Source organism: Phacochoerus africanus, chromosome 7, assembly GCF_016906955.1.
Source record: "Phacochoerus africanus isolate WHEZ1 chromosome 7, ROS_Pafr_v1, whole genome shotgun sequence".
NCBI classification, from domain to species: Eukaryota; Metazoa; Chordata; class Mammalia; order Artiodactyla; family Suidae; genus Phacochoerus; species Phacochoerus africanus.
In genome coordinates this window covers 20,215,772-20,230,816 of record NC_062550.1, presented here as the reverse complement: position 1 = coordinate 20,230,816, position 15,045 = coordinate 20,215,772, and the positions used below count along the sequence as shown (strand labels likewise).

The window sequence follows — 15,045 nt, the reverse complement described above, 5'->3', positions numbered from 1 at the left end:
CTACCACAAGAAAAACGTTTTAAAATCCCTCAATCAAAATAAAGAGAAAACGATTTTCACAGGAGAGACACATAAACACAGTGTCAGGAGAAATTAGAGAGAAGCCGCCCTCAGCGCACAGCTCAGAAAACCCAGTAAAGAACACTCTCAAAACCAAATCAAAACCAAACAACGTGGTAACCACAGAGAAACAGCAACACAAAACTAACCCTGAGGTTTTCCTACTGCCGGGCACTGCTGACTCATGCAACTCCTCCTGTGCGGAGGTAAAGGACAGCTCCTCAGGTAGATATCCAAGAACCTTTGGTTTGCAATAGTCAGAAGTGGGTGTGGGGGCTGCAGGCAAGACCCTATTTGCCAAGAAGTTTTAAGACACAGTGAAGGCAGGGCTGAGAAATGAGTAAGAGGCAAGACCCACTGGCACAGGTGTTGGGGAAGCAAAGAAAGCCTGAGACTATGAGCTGTGAGCCACACTGCAGCCATCCTCCTGGGCTTGACAGAATTAAAATTAAAAGAATTATTCACACAGCCTGTGTCATAAAGAGAATTCCTGTTAGTCTGGAGGAAGCCTGGCCCCTCCTCCCAGAATCCTGTCTGCAACGGACCGGTCCAGAAAGAGCTTACCTCATTCAAAGATGGACTCTCCCTAGAAAGGGACCATTCCAGGAGCCACAAGGGATTCTTTCTTTCTTTCTTTCTTTTTCAAACTATTTTTACTTTTTTCCATCGTAGCTGGTTCACAGTGTTCTGTCAATTCTACTGTACAGCAGAGTGATCCAGTCACACAACATATATACATTCTTTTTCTCATATGACCCTCCATCATAAGTGACTAGATATAGTTCCCAGTGCTATCCTTTAAAAAATGCAAAGAAAAGGAAAAACAAGCAAATACAGAAAATCCTCAATAGAAAAAAGTCACAATAAAATATTACCCCAAAGGCAGTAAAATAAATACCATGATAAAATAAGAGAACAAAGAGGCAGTATAATGAGACAATAAAAGAAAAATATTAGCTGGTAGAGCTTAGAAAAGAAGGCGCTCCCGCTGTGGTTTGGCTTAAGAACCCGACATAGTGTCCATGTCCATGAGAGTGTGGGTTCAAACCCCGGCCTCACTGAGTGGGTTAAAGATCTGGCGTTGCCATAGGTTGCAGCGTAGGTCACGGTTGCAGGCCCCCTGTTTCTGTGGCTGTGGCTGTGACCTAGGCTGGCAGCTGTTGGCCAATTTGAACCCTAGCATGGGAATTTTGATATGCTGCAGGTGGTTTTTCTTTCCCTAAAAAGAAAAGAGAAAGAAAGAGAGAGAGAGAGAGAGAGAGAAAGAAGGAAGGAAGGAAGGAAGGAAGGAAGGAAGGAAGGAAGGAAGGAAGAAAGAAAGAAAGAAAGAAAGAAAGAAAGAAAGAAAGAAAGAAAGAAAGAAAGAAAGAAGAGAGAGAGAGAGAGAGAAAGAGAGAGAAAGAAAGAAAAGACAGGAAGGCAATGATAAACAAGTGAATAAATAAATGAATGAATAAATAAAGCCACAATAGAAATGAAGACCAAGCTGAGAGCAGCACAAAGCATTGCCAATGAACAATAATGGATCACAGGTAAAGGCAGATCAATAATTATGAGATAGCAATCATATTACATGAGAACCAAGGGAAAACACAGAGCTAGGAGACAAATACACACACACATACAAAACACATACATGATCACGTGCATCTCATGTGACCCAGGAAGGATACAGAGAAGTAACTAAGGGAAGTTCCTCCAAGGATACACAGGGAAGTGGAACACGGCCTGTCTTCCCACACAGGACTGCCTGGCTAGACAACGGCCTTGAGCATATTTTTTTCCTTTAAATATGTAAACATGCATCATTTACTTAATTTTAAAATATACAAGTACGTAAATAACAATAATCAATATATAAATAGGCATTCTACTACCTCTACATCTGGTATGTTTAAATAGAGAGCTCATTAAGATTTTAGTTTTATCTGTCAGTTTACAGGATACACGAAGCAGAGGAGATCATGTTAAATAAGACAAAGTGACTATGCAATTGGAAAACTCCAAGAATGGACAACTGCACAGGACCAAGAGCCTGGTTCCTTTCACAAATAAATTGCAAGTCAAGAAGAGGAGGGGGGAGTTCTTGTTATGGTGCAGTGGAAACTAATTTGAGTAGGAACTATGAGGTTGTAGGTTCAATCCCTGGCCTTGCTCAGTGGGTTAAGGATCTGGCCTTGCTGTGAGCTGTGGTGCAGGTCGCAGATGTGCCTCGGATCTGGCATTGCTGTGGCTATGGTGTAGGCCAGCAACTGTGGCTCTGATTGGACCCCTAGCCTGGGAACCTCCATATGCCACAAGTGTGGCCCTGAAAAGCGCAAAAAAAAAAAAAAAAAAAAAAAAAAAAGGCAGAAGAAGAAGAAGAGAAGGGGGATTTAATGATTTAAATGATTTTAAAGACATATTGTTTAAGGACATATTACCACATGATACGTATGAAACTTATTAGAATCCTGATTTAGACAATGAAAATATAAAATATGAATAACACACAGGTTTTCAATATTGAATAGACACTTCTTGATGTCCAGTGAATATATATAAATATTAAGGATATATAAATGGTATTTGGTTATATATTTTAAAGGGTCAACTCATTTACATATAAACATTGAATTATATCCCAAAGAAATGACATGATCTCTGGGATTTTCTTTCAAGTACTTCAGGAATGATAAGGAATTGGGTGGAAGTATAGATGATATGAGGCTGACCGTGAGGTACTTTTTATAAAACCCAGTGATAGGTGGAGAGGCCCATTATATTGTCAATTTACTGATCTACCCATGTGAAGCTATTAAAGAAAGCAAAAACTCTAACTTCTAGAAACAATGAAAGACACTAATAATTATACTCACGGGATAAGCAATGAATTAGTTTGATCTGCAGTGTCTTCACTGTGAGAAACAGCAGGTGGAGAGGAGCCTCAGTACATTTCACACACGTGCATAACATATAAATCTTTCTGTAAGACAGTGACTAACTCCCAGCTCAGAGAGTTGAGAATAGTCTTATTGTACTGAAATCAAGTCAAAGCTGGAAGGCAGGAGAAATTCTCCCTGACTAAAGGAAACCAAAAATGCAATCCTCATATTTCATAACATTTCTAATAACCCAGATGTGATCTCACTGTTTGCAAAGCCCAGCCCTTCCCAAACCTGCAAGCTCACCTTCCAGGACTGAGCCCAGCCCCTCTTCTCCATATATAAGCTGCTGCTGGGAAGCTCCTCTCACAGATCTGCTCCCCTCAGCTCTACCCTCCACCTCTCACGCCTTTCTTCAGCCTTCTCATCCTCAGGAACCATGTCTTGCAAATCCATCGTGAGGAGCCAAAGCAGCGGCCGCCGGGGCTTCAGTGCCAGCTCAGCCAGAGTGCCCGGGGTCTGCCGCTCTGGCTTCAGCACTGTCTCCGTGTCCCGCTCCAGGGGCAGTGGTGGCCTGTCTGGAGTGTGTGGAGGAGCTGGTTTTGGCAGCCGCAGCCTCTATAGCCTGGGGGGCTCCAAGAGGATCTCCATCGGTGGTGGATATGGCGGCGGAGTTGGGGCTGGCTTTGGCTTTGGAGGTGGAGCCAGGAGTGGATTTGGTTTTGGTGCTGGTAGTGGTGGCTTTGGGCTCGGTGGTGGAGCTGGCTTTGTTGGGGGCTATGGGGGCTCTGGCTTCCCTGTGTGCCCCCCCGGAGGCATCCAAGAGGTCACCATCAACCAGAACCTCCTCACCCCCTCTGAACCTGCAAATCGACCCCACCATCCAGCGGGTAAGGACCGAGGAGCGGGAGCAGATCAAGACCCTCAACAACAAGTTCGCCTCCTTCATCGACAAGGTGAGCCTGGAGCACCTGCCCTCCACTGGGATTTCAGCCCCCAAACTAAAGAACCAGCCCATGAGTCCTACCAGGGAGAGACTCAGGACAGGGGGAGGAGGGGACTCAGGCCAGCTCTCCACTGGGATGCAGGACAGGCTCTGTGGTGGACAGGAGGCAGGAGGGGATGGGAATCGTTCAGAACCGCCGATCCCTTGAAGGTCTCTCATTTCTGCCTGGAAAGAATTCTCATCTCTTGATAACGCTGAAGCAAAGGAAAGGGAAGGAGGGCAAGGAACGGGTTAGCCTGACCTTCTGAAGGGTCTCACAAATTAAAAAAACAGAATTACAGTGGAAACTGCTCTAAGAGCCCTACAGAGGGGGGAAACAAGAGGAACGAAAATAAAAGAGAAAAGGACATTCTAGGGGGAAAAAAGACTCAGAACGAAGTACATATCCATAGAAATACGCAATCTGCAGAACCAGAGGTTTGACTATTAAGGGAATTGGTTTTTCAGAGGGACTCATGCACTGAATGGGAAAGAAACTGGAATTCAGTTATTAATAGGATTCAAACTTAATCGTTAGTTTTCTACATATTTGGGGACACTTTAATGGAGGGTATAATTTCCAAGAAACTGTGCAATACACCAAAGGAAACACTACTGTAAACTAGTCTGTGACTGTGCTTATGAAGAGGAATAATGAAACTTTGAAAGACAGTGACAGCCTCCATACCTTAGAGGAAGGTACCTTAAAACTTCAAGGAAGAACCTAGCCAGTGATAGCTATGTGCTGTCAAGGAAAACACAACTGGCGGCCTGAGTCTCTGTACATGCTCTGGAGTAGCCCAGCCTCATGGAGACCACCCAGGTCTGCTTGGGGACCAGTCAACTCACATCTCTCTCTTCCGTCTTTCGTCTGGCAAATAACCATCTGCTCTTCCTCCAGGTCCGATTCCTGGAGCAGCAGAACAAGGTGCTGGACACCAAGTGGACCCTGCTGCAGGAGCAGGGCATCAAGACTGTCAGGCAGAACCTGGAGCCTTTGTTCGAGCAGTACATCAGCGAGCTCAGGAGACAGCTGGACAGCATCCTGGGGGAGAGAGGCCGCCTGGACTCAGAGCTCAGGGGGATGCAGGACCTGGTGGAGGACTTCAAGAGGAAGTGAGTGACAGGAGAGAAGGGGGCTCAGTTTCCTGAAGCCCACACTTCAAGTCTCTTGGATGACCAGGTCCACATGAGGGCATGATTCCCAGGCAAATATGGCCATGGAAATGAAACCAAAATCACTGCCTATACCCAGACCCAAAAGAACAACAGGGCCAGCCAGGTGGGTGGGGAGCGTAAAGAAATAACCAATTTCGGGAACACAGAGCTCATCTCTTAGGCTTGCTGGCAGGAAAGTTCCATCTGGGTATCCCACTCGGGGAGACTGGGGTCCCAGGGTGTCCGTTGTGTATCCGCTTCACCACTGGCTCAAGTACATCTCGTCCTTTCTAATTCCAGGTATGAAGAGGAGATCAACAAGCGCACAGCAGCCGAGAATGAATTTGTGAATCTGAAGAAGGTGAGCTGAGTAAGGTCGGGGGTTCATGCTTCTTTGCAGAAAGAGAGCACTCTGGGTCCCTGCCCGCAGCCAAGGGAAGAATAAGCAGGGAGACCAAAAGGTGGCTAGACTGGGAAGGAGGGTTCATCTGACTGTCAGTTTTTGTCTTCTTTCTCAGAATGTGGATACTGCCTACATGAATAAGGTTGAACTACAAGCCAAGGTCGACTCGCTCACAGATGAGATCAACTTCCTAAGAGCCTTCTATGACGCAGTAAGCATCTCCCCTCACCTTGCTCGAGTCACTCTGACGAGACTCTGAGAGGGCTGGAAAGCTTGGGCTCGGGTACGTCTGTAAATGTCACAGGCAAAGACAACCTAAGGATGTCGCGTTCTGCAGGAACTGGCTCAGATGCAAACCCACATCTCAGACACGTCTGTGGTCCTCTCCATGGACAACAACCGCAACCTGGACCTGGACAGCATCATCGCTGAAGTCAAAGCCCAATATGAGGACATTGCTCAGAGGAGCCGGGCTGAGGCTGAGTCCTGGTACCAGTCCAAGGTGGGTGGTGCGGGGGCAGCTCATGAAGCCTCCCTGGGCCTCGTCCTTGAAGGCCACCATGGCTACAGACTTCCCTGGGGAAATCTCCTTCTAGGAAGCTGGGGTCCTCTCACAGCGATGTGCCCCCTGCCCTAACAGAGTAGATCTTTGCAGCAGTTAGGTCCAAGTCGAGGAAACCAAAGAACCCAAAGGCAAGACAAAAGCTACTGTAGATAAGATCTTTGTGTCGCCTTCACCCTGATGCTGGTTCTCAGAAACCACGCAGAACACTCTTGACCCTGGAGTGAACTAGGCAGTCAGTGGTCCTAGCAGGGATGGTCTGCCGTGGGTGTAGAAGAGCAATGATCTTGCGGTGTCCCTTTTCCTAAAACGTCTCGTGGGAAAGCTAGGAGCATTAATTTGTTAAATGCGTGACAGCCACCATTGCCACGTGAAGCCCACGTAAAGCACCCTCTCTCCCTCTGGCTTATAGTATGAGGAGCTGCGGGTCACAGCGGGCAGGCACGGAGATGACCTGCGCAACACCAAGCAGGAGATCTCCGAGATCAACCGCATGATCCAGAGGCTGCGGTCTGAGATCGACCACGTCAAGAAGCAGGTATGGTGGGGACCATGGAGCTTAAACCATTGTTTTTCTTAGACCAGCAGGCATTCATCAGCCACATTTGGGAAATTTCTTGCACTGAGGGGCCAGCAGGGAGAGGAAGGCACACAGTTACCCCCTCAGTGAGTTCCTAAGGACTTCAGCCAAGGGGCATGTAGTAAACTCAGGACGGGCCCAATCCTGACGGGCCGTGGTACAAAGATATAGTCTAGAGGCACTGAAAAGAGAACCCATGTAAGAAACAAGCCGGTAGAGAAAAGAACCAGCCAGAAAGAGTGAGGAGACTGCTGAAAAATCACTCCGAATGAACGTGAAAAAGAAAGTCTCGGAAAGACAAGGATCAAAATAAGCACTGTCCAAAAATATGAGTTGGAAGGGAAGCAAGGTCTCCACAGTTTAATGTCAAATCATCACCTCCCAGAGAATGTTTGTGGCATCGCCTAAGAGAATGAGCATCCGCTGTCAACATTCCAAACAATCCAGTGGATCTATTCCGTCCCATGTCCCCTGATCTTGTATCTGCTGTGCTATCTTCCAGCAGTCACCAGCCCATCCTCGCTACGATGCTCCACACAGAAGGGCATAGGTTTTCTCTAGTCTCTCCTAGGCTAGTTAAGGCTTGCAGAACCGACAAAGACTCGACCAAAGGGTCCTCGCTCCAGAACTCTTCCGAAGTGGGAAGGAGGTACCAGTGGTTAGTCTGCTTCTGGAGATCAGGGTGCTAGTTCCCTCTGCTTATCTTGTCCTCTAGTGCGCCAGCCTGCAGTCTGCCATCGCTGATGCCGAGCAGCGTGGGGAGATGGCCCTCAGGAATGCCAGGAACAAGCTGCCGAGCTGGAGGATTGCCCTGCTTAAGGCCAAGCAGGACATGGCCAGGCTGCTGAAGGAGTACCAGGAGCTCATGAACGCCAAGCTGGCCCTGGACGTGGAGATTGCCACCTACAGTGAAGCTGCTGGAAGGCGAGGAGTGCAGGTGGGTAACTCACACAACCCCCTCAAACATCTGGGGCCATCTCCAAGAGGTCCAGTCACAACCTCAAGCCGAAGGCCGTCTAGTCTTGGCCATGATGCTACCCTCAGAAAACCACTTAGGAAGAGCATTCCCCATGGACTCTCCTCACAAAGGGGTCTGCACAGCAGTCTAGCTGTGACTCTCAGGTCCCATGATGGCCCTGTCTCCTCTCTCCTAGGCTGAATGGGGAAGGCGTTGGACAAGTCAACATCTGTAAGTAGCTTTGCGTGCCCCCTCCCTTGTCCTGGTGCTCTTCTGACGGGACTCAGTCTGGCAGAGTGGGTCAGCGTGTCTTGTGCTGATCTTGTCCCTTCCCTCCACAGCTGTGGTGCAGTCCACCGTCTCCAGCGGCTATGGCGGTGCTGCGGTGTCGGCAGTGGCTTGGGCCTGGGTGGAGGCAGTGGCTATGCCTACAGCAGTGGTCACTGCCTTGGAGGTGGCTTCAGTTCTGGCAGTGGCAGAGCCATAGGCGGTGGCCTCAGCTCCTCTGGGGGCCAGCAGTTCCACCATCAAATACACCACCACCTCCTCCTCCTCTTCCAGCAGGAAGGGCTACAGGCACTGAAGTCCTGCCATGTGCTTTGGTCCCACAATGTCTAGGCCTCTCTCATCTGAACTGCCATCTCCTCCATTTTCTTTCTCTCTCTTGATCCCAACTTCCCTGACTTCTTGAGTTAGAACTGAAGTTCCTGAGGGCCTGCATCTCCCTTGCTCAATCTGAGCTTTCATTGCTCAACACTGGAAGGTCATTACCTGGATCCTGATTCAGAACAGTGCAGTTCCCCTTGCTCTCCAGTTGTCCAGGATTCCCATCGTACAGCTTTCAATGTTAAAGCATGAGTGACAAGTTCTATGCTATACAAGGTGTTGGATCCCTGTGATGCTTCCTCTGTTCTTTGCTCACTTGTAATTGCTAAATAAAGCAGATTTATAATACAGTGCATGGTTTCCTATTGTTTTCCCCCTGTCACCAATTGTTTCTTGAGGTTTCATCTGAGAAACGCCTTTTCATGAATGAAGGATACTCCTTATCTTGTGTGCTTCACTCCCCCACCTTTAGAAATTTCACCAAATGATTGTTTGGCATCGTGATGGTCATGATTCCTCCCAGATCCGTTTGGCAAGTGTTGTGGGAGAGTTTCTGGTCCATCATCGTTGTAAAGTCTCCCTTTTTATTGCCTGCAACCATGTCCTGAGCTAGTCTCTCTGACTTGGGCTTTAAGGCTCTACTTCCTCCTGCTGAGAGGTCACCCATAATCCCCAGGAAATCACATTACATTTTAATTAGATTGGAAGCGCATTGACTCTGGAATAAGATATGTGATTTATAATTAAAATTGCCTCATGACCAAGAAACTTGCCTTATAGCACACATCGGGAGTAATTTAAAATGCACATACTCCTGAGCTGAAATTATGCTTCTGGAATTGTTTTCTGAGAAAACAGTACAAATTGCGGATGTTGCCGTTCATGGATGTGAATCCCAATAATTTTTTCAATAGGGAAAAGTTGGATACACTGGCCTAATTCAGGATCCAAAGACTCAAGCACAAAATGCACGTGCTGATTTTTTGAAGCATGGAGGCAAATAGGAAGGGAAATGCATTCCTCCTTACACCATAAGCCTCTCACAGAGACTCAAAGAAGTCAAATCCTTGTTACCTCAACAACGATGCACCCTCTCTCAGGGGTGTCCTGGTCTGCTTCAACTTTTAGGAGTGGGAACATTCAGGATACAGAGCAAGAATGGTCAGTCAGCTTGTGCTCCCTCAGGGTCAATCACTGTTTCCAGTCTCTGTTTTGGCCATGCTCATAATCCCTGGCTTCTTCTCTGGAGAACACTGCCTAATACCACTAGGAATGAAAGTTTCCTTCCTAGGAACAAAGGAGAAACAACTTATCCTAAGAATCGGGTGGGATATGTAAATAAGAAGGTCCTGAAACTGTTTCAGTGCCCAAATTAAAGAATAACAAAAAGGCTGCTTCCGTGCTCCCAGTAGCCAAATTGGGACAATTTGAGCCTTGATAGATAGATGATAGATAGATAGATAGATAGATAGATAGATAGATAGATAGATAGATAATATGTTGCATTATAATCCAAAGCATAAAATAAATATGCATGGTCTGTACAGACATGAATAAGTGATTGCATGCATTAATTAAGAAGGAGGATTGACAACTCTCCTGTAGAAGAACTCCATTTGGTTACCTAGGGTTTCCAAGTCAAGGAAGGAGTGCATAATGACTCCCCTTTAAGTGTGGGCTGGGCACAATGACTTCCTTCCAAAGACTACAGCATAAACATGGGATAAAAGAGTAACTTTACTGTAGAAAAATCCACCAAACATTCCTCAGCCACATGATCAAGGTGAACATCAAGAGTGATAAGTCATGTCGATATCACGTACGACGGATATGATGTGACGAGAAGGCACATCACTTCTGAGGTCTTCCACCCAAAAAAATCCATAACCCCAGTCTAATCATGAGAAAACACCCAGACGAAGCCCAATTGTGGACATCTACGAAACATCTGGGCAGAGCTCCTCAAAACTTCACAATGATCACAACAAAGAAAATCTGACAAACTGTGTTAGCCAAGGTGAGTCTAAGGAGACACAATGAGTAAATGTAAAGTCATACAATGGAATGAGACTGCAGAACAGAAAAATAGAACACTGGGTAAAAGGTAAAAAGTCCAAATGAGGTATAAACTAGTTAATTATAATACATTTACATTGCTTCCTTAATGGGAGGTATTAATAATGAGGAGGAGTTCCTGCCTTGGAGCAGTGAGTTAAGAATCTGACTGCAGCATCTCTGGCTGCTCTGGATCTGGAAGAGGTCACAGCTGCAAGCTCAGGTTCAATTCCGTGTGCCGTGGGTGCAGCCATATAATCATAATCATAATCATGAGGATGATAATAAGGAAAATGGGTGTGTACGGTATACAAGATGTCTTTATACCCTCACAATTTTTTGTAAGTCTAAAACTACTCTAAAATAAAAAGTTGGAGTTCCCATCGTGGTGCAGTGGTTAACGAATCTGACTAGGAACCATGAGGTTGCGGGTTCGGTCCCTGCCCTTGCTCGGTGGGTTAAGCATCCGGCATTGCCGTGAGCTGTGGTGTAGGTTGCAGACACGGCTTGGATCCACGTTTGCTGTGGCTCTGGCATAGGCCGGCAGCTACAGCTCCGATTAGACCCCTAGCCTGGGAACCTCCATATGCTGTGGGTGCAGCCTCAGAAAAGACAAAAAGACAAAAAAAAAAAGTTAATTACAAAATAATCTAAGGTGGCGGGGCTCAAAGCACCGTTTGTACTTTAACTAAACAAATTTGGTACACAAAATTATAGAGTAAGTAAGGTAGAGAGAGAGAGAGACAGAATGACAATGGAAACAGAGAGACAAGGTGGAGGGACAGAGATCCAGAAAATAATTGAAGGACCAACGCTTAAAACAATAATATGGGTTATCTCAACTTGGTGTTAACTCAAGCAAACTGTATTTCTTTTTAAGTTGTGTGCCTTCTAATTTTTTTGATGTTGAACATGTGTTATTTCAAAAGAGAAAGCGTGTTCCCAATGAGTCATCATTGTATGATGTCTGAGACTAAACATGGTTACACATTTTGGTACGAGGGGACAAAAGATTCAATCTCTGGATTTAAGGCCCATGAGAAAAAAAATTAGATTGTTTTCCTTTACCCACTGAGGACTTACTAGGAAGAAACAGATTCATTTTGCAACAGCAAAGATTTGGTTTTTGAGGCAGGAATGACTTTGCAGTACCGTTGGTCATTAGATACCCAGATTTGATTCCTAAGGAGGCTGCCCACGTTGCCCCTCTCCAGTCTGGAGCCATGTACCTGGAAAATACAGGAAATACAACCTTTTTAATAACATCCTCAAGTAGAAGAACTTTTTGCCAGTTAGAGGCCATATCCAAAGTCCCTCATGTGAGTCCCTTGCGATCCAGGATGATAGCTTGTAAGCCATGTGATTCTAGCTGCATTGACTGGAATCCCAGCACACCTCAATGTATGGAATCACACCTCCATACATTGGTGGGGAGCTGGGGGGAGGGGTGGAGCAGAGTCAGGAGAGGAAATGCTTCAAGAGATGCAGAGAGCAGGCTGCTCGTCTCTGTCCAGCTCCTGCCCCAGGAGACGTGCCTATAGAACTCCTTGATAGCTAACTCTGTTGCACTTGGCCTTAAGCACTGTTAATAACAGCCAAGACATGGAAGCAACATGAAAGTCCATCAACAGATGAATGGATTAAGAAGATGTGGCACATATGTACAATGGAATACTACTCAGCCATAAAAAGGCTAAAAGAACGCCATCTGCAGCAACATGGATGCAACTAGAGATTCTCATACTGAGTGAAGGAAGTCAGAAAGAGAAAGACAAATACTATATAATATCATGTATATGTGGAATCTAAAATTTGGCACAAACGATCCTATCTACAAAACAGAAACATATAATGGACATAGAGAACAGACTTGTGGTTGCTGGAGGGGGCGGGAATGGGTTAGTAGGTGAAAACTGTTGCATTAGGAAAGGACAAGCAGTGGGGTCCTACTGTACAGCACAGGGAACTATGTGCAATCTCTTGGGTTAGAACATGATGGAAGATAGTATGTAGAAAAAAAAGAATGTACATGTATGTGTGACTGGGTCACTTTGCTGTACAACAGAAATTGAAGGAACACTGTAAATTAACTACACTTTAGTAAAAAATTTTTAAAAAAGAAGAGCTGGTGGCAGACCCGTGGATGGGAAGAAAAGGGGGCTAAGAAGTCCATCTCTGACAGTAGCTGGATACTTTGACTGTGACTTTTGCCAGAGAGTCCCTTCTCAACACTCTCACTTACCGGATGGCAGGAGTGTCCCTTTGGCGCTAGAAACTGAGGGGGTGGGGGCAGGAAAACCATGCTCTTGGAGGTATGTCTATTCAGATGTGCCACCTCTCCCAACACTCCTGCTGTCCCCAATCTCCTTATGCAACTGTAGCAGTCCCTTGTTTAATGCCATCTGTGTCTGTACTACCTCACTTAAGAAACTCTTCTCCATCAGTTGTAACGGCGGAAGACGTTCTTTCCTGCTTCTGTTTGAAACTACCAGGCTACAATTTATCTGGATTCTCATGAAAATTTTCCTCTGTCCCCTTCTTCTAACTCTCTATTCCCCTTGCCTAATTTGATTTTTTTTTTCATCGCACCAGGAGAAAGTAGCCACAAAGAAATCAGAAACTGTGTTCAGCAAACCTAGTTTTAATAGTAATATTTGTACTGTTATTTTCATACTATCATAAGTATGCTGGAGGATAAAGCAAATAAGTAATATGTTTAGGTCATTCATAGCCAGGCTTTTCAGAGTGAGTAGAATAAATACAGGTATAAATCATCCCATATTCTTCTCCTTGAATAGTAAATATTAGTATAAGCTTCTGATCTGTTTTTTAAGTATATTTTTACATTTTTGCCAGCTCTGTCCATTGATAAATCTTCAAAGCAAGAAGAATCCAGTAACAATGAGCATCCATGGCATGAAAACTCCAGCTTAGGGTTATCATGCCCCAATAAAAAGAACCAGAGCTACTCAGAGAAACGGCTGATCCCATGTCTGTTTCTAGAAAAGTACAAGGTAGCCTTGACAGCTCATCCCAGAAAAGAAGGAAATTGTCAAATCTGAATAAGGTCCTAACAAAAGGACACAGAAGCCAATCCAAAGAGCTCCCATTGGCCTAAAATGGGACAATTTAAGCACCAAAATTTTCATGACTGCAGAGGACGGAACCATATCAAATATATTTTTAATTTTTTTATTTAAAATTTTTTTCATTAAAGTATAGTTGATTTACAATGTTATAGTCAAATATATTTTTTTACACTATGAATTTATAATTGTACAAAACCCCCAAAACAAAAAAACCAAAGAAAAACTCTCTTTGCTTACATTTGGAAATTGCTGGGGTCCCAACCCACTCTTCTGAAAACTGCAAAAAAAGGGAAAGAATCAAGCACTTATTCTGCCTTTCCTGTGATGAATTAAGCACTTATTAGATTATCTAAAAATAAACAACAAAGAATCCCTCTTTACAAATGACTCTCAGTTGATAAAGGCAGAGGCGGGATGTTAGTAAGTTAGCATTTTGCGACCCCTAATGAAATAGTAAATATGGGAAGGGATCAATGAATATTAAAATATTAGATGACATTTTTACTGTGTTTTTTTTTAGGTGTGTACATAATTTTTTTATTTCCCCAATACGTTATTTTATTTTATCTTTTTACTTTACAGCATGGTGACCCAGTTACACATACATGTATACATTGTTTTTTCTCCCATTACCATGCTCCATCATAAGGGACTAGACATAGTTCCCAGTGCTACACAGCAGGATCTCATTGCTAATCCATTGTGTACTTCTTAACGAAGGGATAAGGCTGAAACTACAGGTATCCCTGGATCAGCCTTAACATCACTAAGATAGGACAATTAGTATTATGTACCTCGTGATGATGCAATAGGTGGTACACAGCAACAGCTGGAACATAATCCTGCCTGAGACAATGGAATTAAACCTAATCAACTCTACCACAACTATTATATAGGAAAAACGGGGGTTAGAAGTTTGGGGGCACCAACAGGAAGCAATGAGCCATCTCCAGAATATAAACACTCTACAGAAAAATCAATTTCTCCATAATTTCTCAAAGGTGTTTAAAAGAAAAGAAAGGAATCTGTCACAGAATGAAAGGACCTTAAGAGACACGACCGTCCAATGCAATATGTGCACCAGCGTGGGATGTTGCTTCCAGCAAACCAGCAAGAAAAGACACCTTTGAGATAACCAGAGAGATCTGAACACAAATGGTCTGTGGGCATTATTAGATTTCATTAAGAAATGACTGTTGGGGATTTCCCGTTGTGGCGCAGTGGTTAACGAATCCGACTAAGAACCACGAGTTGCGGGTTCGATCCCTGGCCTTGCTCAGTGGGTTAAGAATCCAGCGTTGCCGTTGAGTTGCGGTGTAGGTTGCAGACACAGCTCTCCCGATCCCACGTTGCTGTGGCTCTGGCATAGGCCAGTGGCTACAGCTCCGATTCGACCCCTAGCCTGGGAAGCTCCATATGCCACGGAAGCGGCCCAAGAAATGGCAAAAAGAAAAAAAAAAAAAATGAAATGACTGTTTGTCTGTTCTGTCTTGGCGCATTGGAAACGAATCCAACTAGGAACCATGAGGTTATGGGTTCGATCCCTGGCCTTGCTCAGTGGGTGAAGCATCCGGCATTGCCGTCAGCAGTGGTGTAGGTCACAGGTGCTGCTCAGATCTGGCGTTGCTATGGCTCTGGTGTAGGCTGACAGCAACAGCTCTGATTCGAACCCCTGGCCTGGGAACCTCCATGTGCCACGGGTAACGCCCTAAAAAAAAAAAAAAA

At 45.1% G+C, this 15,045-nt stretch overlaps 1 pseudogene; it reads left to right on the top strand.

The window, feature by feature from the left end:
* The first annotated feature begins 3,286 nt into the window (after positions 1-3,286).
* LOC125130850 (keratin, type II cytoskeletal 6A-like) lies at positions 3,287-8,526 on the top strand (annotated as a pseudogene).
* The last annotated feature ends 6,519 nt before the right edge of the window (positions 8,527-15,045 follow it).